The following is a 7,871-nucleotide window of genomic DNA, read 5'->3' on the forward strand; positions in this document are numbered from 1 at the left end:
GACTGTGCCCCTCCAGCTCAGCTCTGTCAGCATCTCACAAGATGACTAAGGAGAGGCTGCTGCTTTACTAGTTTTTCTAAGAACAGACACTGTAAGGGACTACAGTGGAAATATGTGGAGGCTGTGTTTTCCAAAAATGGTTGCAGCAATATTTTCAGGCCCACATGCTCTTCCAGAAACTTGCCACTCCTCCACCAAGTGTAGAGGCTCTTTCCCTTCACCTTAAACTTTGGAAGGCCTTTCAGCTGGCCTTGATGAAGTGAAGGGGGTGAAAGTGACACTTAAAACTGCAGAGGCTGAGTTAGAAAAAAACTTCCCCTGGGTTCCTCTCAAGGGATGCTCAGTCTTGGAACCCAGCCATGATGTTATGAGGAAGCCCAGGCCATATGGAGAGGCCACAGATAGGTGTTCTGGCCAACAGCTCCAGCTAAGGTCTCAGCCAACAGCCAACATCTACCACCAGACGCATGAGTGAATAAGCCTTCCCATGATGCCAGCTCCCAGGGTCGTCAGGTCACCCCCAGCTTTGGAGTCTTCTAGCTAACGCTCTGAGATAGTGTACAGCTGAGACTACTTAGCCCACTATGTCATGTCAAATTCCTGACTCAAAGAATCCATGAGTGTAATAATGAATGGATGTTGTGTTTGGGGTATGTTCAGGGTAATTTGTTACCCAGCAACAGCAACAAGGTATATAAGTTATTCTACTGAAGTTCAGGTAGATTTCAACAGAGCAATGGAATGGCCAATGCTTACAAAACTGTGGCATCCTTCCTCCCCTGTGCCCTCATCATTCATAGCACTGTTCCAAAGGGGCATCAGTTGTGCTCAGAGAAGCATGGTGCAGACAAGAATTTTTATCCTTATTCACGTTTTTCTCAAAAATTTAAGGGAGTCCAATTGAGGCCATAGCAATGCATTAAAGTCTCCTGTTCTCTATTCTCTAGCACCTTAAAACTCCTAAACCCCTTTCACTCTTTGTTCCAGCACAACTCCCTCAGCCACACTGTCTTTTCCCACCATCTTCTTTCCTCAAATACTTCTCTACAAATGTATTTCCTCAGAACGTGCTCCTTTGATATTGCATAGTCCTGTTGTGCTCAGCAGCCTTAGGAGTTCCTGATATGCCCGGATGGCCTTGCATTTGATAATCAGCTCAGATATTTTTTCTTTTGATCTTTAATGCTGGGGAAGGAAAAAAAAAAGTGACCTAAGAAGAAACAAAATCTGAGTAGTCCTATGTCTATAAGAGAATTGCACTTATAATTTTTTTTTAAAAAAAGCTATCACAAAGAAAACTTCAGGCTCACCAGTGAACTCTATCAAAAATTTAGGGAAGAAATAATATGCATCTTATATAAACTCTTTCAAAAAATAGAGGAGGGGGAATTCAATTTTATGAGGCTAGTATATCCCTAATATCAAAACCTGACAGATATTACCAAAAAAAAAAAATACAGACTGATGTCCCTCATGAACCACACAAAATCCTTAACTAAATATTTAGTAAATCAAATCTGGCAATGTATAAAAGGACAATATATCATGGCCAAGTGAGGTTTATCCCAAGAATGCAAGATTTATTTCACATTTTAAAAAGTAATCAATGTACTTATTAGTTATTCATTGCTGTATAAGGAAATCATCTTCAAAATTTGGCATCCTAAATCAACAAGTATTTATCATTTCATTGTTTCTGCAGGTGAAGAATCCAGGTGCTATTTAAACTGGGTTCTCTGGCACAGGGTCTCTCATGAGGCTGAAGTCAAGGTGTCGGCCAGGGTGGCAGTCTCATCCGAAGACTTGACTGTGGGAGGATCTGCTGCCAAGATCACTGAATCTCACTGTTGGCAAGATTCAGTTCCTTGCAGCTGTTAGAATGAAGCACTCAGTCCCTCTCTGGCTGTTGGCCATAGACCTCTCTCAGTTTCATGCCACGTGGAGCTCTCCACAGGGCAGCTGACAACATGGCAGCTGGCTTTCCTCTGAGCAAGTAAATGAGGGAACTCACCCAAGATGAAAGCCACAGTCTTTTTCTAACCTAATCTCAAAAGTGACATGCCACCACCCCTGCCATATTGTATTCACTATAAGTGAGTCAGGTAGTCCAGGTCATTCTCAAGGTGAGGGAATTGCACAAAGCCAAAAATACCAGGAGAAGGGGATTACAGGGGACCATCTTAGAGGCTGCCAACCACGTTGTAATTCATCCCATTAGCAGAGTAAAAGAGGAAACATGATCACGTCACAAATGAAGAAAAAGTATTTGACAAATTTTAACTCTCATTCATTATGAGAACTTTCAGTAAATTATGACTAGAAGGCAGCTTTCTTGGCTGTATCAAAGGCATCTATGAAAGAGCTAAAGCTAACATCACATATAATGGGGAAAGAACGAATGCTTTCCCCCGAGAGCAGGAACAAGGCAAGGATGTCTGCTTTTACCACTTCTCTTCAACATTTTCCTAGAGGCTATAGCAAGTTCAATAAGGCAAGAAAAATAAACAAAAGCCAAAACTATTAGACAGGGAGAAGTAAAACCATCTCTATTTGTAGATAGTATGATTGTACATACATAAAATTCTAAGGAATTTTTAAAAAATTACTAAAATTAATAGGTAAATTTAGCAAAGTCACAGTATATAAAATCCTATATAAAAATCAATTTGTATATACTGTTACAAACAATTGGAAAATAATTTTTTTAAAGATATCATTTATAAAAGCATCAAAGGACATCACACATTTAAGAATAAATGTAATGAAAGATATTTAAGACCTCCACTGAATAACTACAAAAAATTTCAGAACAAATTAGAGATTAACGGATAAAAGGAGAAAAGTAATCACATGATCCTTTTTTTTTTTTTTTTTGAGACAATGTCTCACTCTGTTGCCCAGGCTAGAGTGCCGTGGCATCAGCCTAGCTCACAGCAACCTCAAACTCCTGGGCTCGAGTGATTCTCCTGCCTCAGCCTCCCGGGTAGCTGGGACTACAGGCAAACGTCACCGCGCCTGGCTAATTTTTTCTATTTTTAGTGGTTTGGCTAATTTCTTTCTATTCATAGTAGAGATGGGGTCTCGCTCTTGCTCAGGCTGGTCTTGAACTCCTGAGCTCAAGCAATCCTCCTGCCTCGGCCTCTCAGAGTGCTAGAATTACAGGCGTGAGCCACTGTACCCAGCCAACATGATCATTTCAATAAAGGCAGAAAGTCAGTCAACAAATTTCAATAACTATTTATGATTAAAAATCTATTTTAGAAAACTGGAATAACAGGGAACCCCTTTAAATATAGCTGCCAAAACATATAGCAAGTGTTCATTTGTCTGTATCTGGGTGAAAAATCACCCCAAAATGTATTGGTTTAAAACCACAACAATTTACATTTTTTTATGATTCTGTGGGTCATGGATTTGGACAATATTAAAGGCTGGGCAGTTTTTCTGCTCCATGTGGCATTCGCTGAGGTCACTCACTCACCTGCATCCAGACAGTGGCTGGGCTGGGCCGGGCAGGAAGGCACCAGAAGCCCTAAGTCCTGAGCCCGACCCCTCAGGATCCTCCACAGCACCTCTCCCTACTCCTTGTGCCCTCCCATCCCCTGGGAGTGGAGCCCCAGAGTCTGACAGCATAGTGCCACCTCCTAAAGGCTGGGCCTGGAATGGGGCAGCATCACTTCGCCCACATTCTACGGGTCAGAGCAAGTCACAGGCCAGTGCAGGGGCAGCGGAGGGGACATAAAGCCCAGCTCTTGCTGGGAGGAATGGCATGTACAGGGAGGGCAGGGATTCCTGGTCCCTCTTTGAAAGCTACCGGCTATTGATACAATTAATGATGAAGAGATGAATGAATCACTGAGTCAGCACCTTCCGTCCAATGCCCACACTGGCTAAAGAAATGAAGAAAGTAAACCCTACCTTCCTGCTTCCTTTTAGCCTGGCTTTCCTTTAAGCAGAGCATAAACTAGTAACAGATTTTTTATGTATTTCCTGGTCATATAAGCTCCAGTATGGTGTTAGCTTAATAGAAAATGGCTGCCAACCTTTAGCCTCTTCCTTTAGTGTCCTTTTGGTTCCTCTTGCCCCCTCTTGTCCTCTTTTCTTATTCATTTTTTTTAATTAAAAAAAAAATTTTTTTTTTTTAAAGCAACTTCTCACTCTGTTGCCTGGGCTGGAATGCAGTGGGTGTGATCATAGCTCACTGCAGCCTTAAACTCCTGGGCTTTAGGGATCCACCTGGTACAACCTCCCAAGTAACTGGGACTGTAGGCATGTGTCACCGTGCCTGGCTAATTTTTAAATTTTTTTGTGAAGATGGAGTCTCACTATGTTGCCCAGGCTGGTCTCAAACTCCTGACCTCAAGTGATTCTCCTGCCTCAGCCTCCTATATTGCTGGGATCACAGGCATGAGCCACTGCAGCCAGCCATATTCAGTTTCTATTTTTTTGTTGTTGTTGTTGTTGAGACACAGTCTCGCTCTGTTGCCCAGGCTAGAGTGAGTGCCGTGGCATCAGCCTAGCTCACAGCAACCTCAAACTCCTGGGCTTAAGCGATCCTACTGCCTCAGCCTCCCAGGTAGCTGGGACTACAGGCATGTGCCACCATGCCTGGCTAATTTTTTCTATATATATTTTAGTTGGCCAGATAATTTCTTTCTATTTTTAGTAGAGACAGGGTCTCGCTCTTGCTCAAGCTGGTCTCAAACTCCTGACCTCGAGCTATCCACCCGCCTCGGCCTCCCAGAGTGCTGGGATTACAGGCGTGAGCCACCGCGCCCGGCCAATATTCAGTTTCTTATTATCCACTTCTCTCCAATTCAAACGTAAGACTAAAATCTCTCATTTGCAGATGAGGAGGATGTTTCCAGTATGCCTATCTTACCCAAAGAAATGAACCCAAAGAAATGAAACTCTAACAGTAAAAGGTCACCAGTCTAAGGAAATTGTTTTTGAGAACTGGGACCTTCCCACAGAGCCCTAAAGTTTGATCCCACTGACACAAAGCTCCAAGTCCTCCACTTGGAAAACAAGTTCTGGTCAAAGCCAATTATTATCTACATTGCTGGGTCTCGAGCCTCAGTAGATATTCTCCAGTTTCACTTGCATGCTCCTCTGGCCATCCTTTCATAGCTCTCTAGCTAAAGTAGAATAGAGTTTTTATGCCACCCAGTAAACCAAACGCTCCATTCTGGCTAGTAAGCCGGATCGTGCAGTATAAATAGTCTAACAAGAGGGGTGTCTGGGAGTGTAGAAAGGCCCTTTCTTTTATATGTGAAAGAACACAGCCCACTCCAGGAAGCCGGGGACTCACAACCGTTACAGAAACACAATGCAGGGGTTTCCGTCCATGTGCAGGACTTTCTTTCCTTCAAATGCAGTGTATGAAAAGAAAAAAAGCTATCAGTATTTCCTGGACTTTGGAGCCCAGACAATGCTTTGCCTTTTCTTTACCCTGGGCATTCTGGGGCAGATAGCATTAGCAGCTCCTCCGCACTGGAGGAAAGGACGGGAACCACAGCATGTCGCAGGCGTGGGAGCGGCAACAACGCCCACCTTTCATACGTTCTATGGAAGAGAACCTGTCTGTGCACCTTCATGCCCAGGGCTCTCCCAATGCTCTCATTTCTTTTTCTTTTATAAGTGAGAGATAATACAGCATTTGGGAGCAGGAAGAGATGTTTGAGGTCACACCCCCTCCCTTTGACAAATGAGTAAATAGAGGCCCAGAGAATTAGAGTAACCAATATACAGAGCATGGCAAGGAACAGACAAGGAAGGAATGAGGAATGAGCCATGGTCCTTGATACAGGATGCAGTGTCTGAACTAGCCCTGGAATTGCTAATCTCTGGACTCCTCGTTAACTAGGGAAACGAATTGCCTAATTGTTTAAGCCACTATTCTGTAGATGAAAGCATCCTTATACAACAGCTAAGTAAACTCACCATATAATACGACACCTTGGGGAATGATAAATGAATGAAGATACTTCAGTGATGTCCAATGCAAAGATGGGCCAGTTCTGCATGGGTTAGAGCAGTTGGAAATTGGAAAGTATGATGCTTAGGCTGAGAAAAGACGTGGGACAGACGTTCCAGCAGACAGCCAGGACCTCAGCATCTGTCAAATGTGGGACTTGTGCTTGGTTTCAGTGGGGACATGAAAGCTGTGTCCGTGCTGTAGGCCAGGGATTATTATTGGCTATTGTTTTATTAACTGGCCAGGGGAAGAATGAGATGTAAGCATTCAGGTCAATGATGGCATATCCTGTGATTAATTTCAGAAAAGTAAAATTGTCACTTTGGGACAGAGGAATGTGGAGAACTGAGCAAGGTGTACAGAAACAGGGGTGTCAGTCTGGTCTCTACCACTTACTGTCTGGGTGGCCATGAGCAATTCACTTAACCTCTGAGTCCCAGAATACTCACAAAGCATTTAAGATGCTTTGGCTGCAAGTAAAAGAGAACTACAAGTAATGCAGAAAATTATTCCTTCATGTTGCTGGTGGTCTGGGGCAGGGTGGTACACCCAGCAGCCCAACAGTGTCATTCAGGGTCCAGGTTCCTTCCATCGCTCCACTCTGTCATCTCAGTCGGTTTTATTGCCAGGTTACCTGCAAGATCAAAGCAGCAGTTCCAGGAGTCGCTTCCAGACACAGAAATTTCCAGGCGGGCTTTTTCTTAGGAGCAAAGAAAACTTGCCTGGAGACATCCATCAAACTTCCTCTCACTTGTCACTGGCCAAAACCGAGTCACATATCCATCTCTAAATCAATCATTGGGAAGGATTGGGATTATTAAACCAGGATCAACCCTTAAAGCTGGAGATAAGGTCACCTTCTTCTGAGTTGTGCAAGGCAGAAGTAGATAAGGAAACAATATCGAGATTTAGTTAAAAAGGAGGAAGGGAAAAAATGAGTGTATGTTTTACAATACATCTGTGAAATGTGGAAAACACTGTCCTGGATGTCACATACAGAGTACCTGTGAATAGCAAATGAAAGGAGTACTCAGTCTTTTTAAAAAGTCCTATAAAACGTAAAAACTATGAGATCAGCAATCATAGGCCCACAAGAAATTGCTTTGGGATATCGCCCAGCTAATATCAGACATTAGCCCAAAGCCGCCTTTTTTTTTTTCCTTTGAGACAGAGTCTTGCTCTGTTGCCCGGACTAAAATGCCGTGGCGTCAGCCTAGCTCACAGCAACCTCAAACTCCTGGGCTCAAGCGATCCTCCTGCCTCAGCCTCCTGAGTAGCTGGGACTACAGGCACACCACCACCATGCCTGGATAATTTTTTCTATTTTTAGTTGTCTGGTTAATTTCTTTTTTTTTTTAATTATTATTTTTAGTAGAGATGGGGTCTCGCTCTTGCTCAGGCTGGTCTCAAACTCCTGACCTCAAACGATCCGCCCACCTTGGCCTCCCAGAGTGCTAGGATTACAGGCATGAGCCACCATGCCTGGCCCCAAAGCCTTCCATTTGGATTTAAATTCCCCTTCCATGTTACAGCCCAGAGTGTGAGTGGGTGACCTTGACTTCCCTTTTAAACTGTCTCCATCCTTGATCTACCTGACCCTGATTTCATCAAAATCCAAGAAAATAGAGTGCTCAGAGCTGTGGTTATTTAAATTTTCAGCTATAGAGAAGTTTTTCTTCTTCTTTTCACAAGTTTACAAAATCCTGGGTTCTTGCTCAAATCCGTTACATTTCATCATGTTGGTAGAAGAGAATTATTATTTTTCTTGAGAACAATTCCTCTGTCTCCAATTTGCAACCCTTAAGCAGGCCAGCATGGATCATCCAACGCTTCCTCTCCCCTCACCCTGTGTTTTTAAGCAGACCTCAACCTAGTTTGCAGGGTGGTCACACCA

Source organism: Eulemur rufifrons, chromosome 7, assembly GCF_041146395.1.
Source record: "Eulemur rufifrons isolate Redbay chromosome 7, OSU_ERuf_1, whole genome shotgun sequence".
In the NCBI taxonomy this organism is placed as follows: domain Eukaryota; kingdom Metazoa; phylum Chordata; class Mammalia; order Primates; family Lemuridae; genus Eulemur; species Eulemur rufifrons.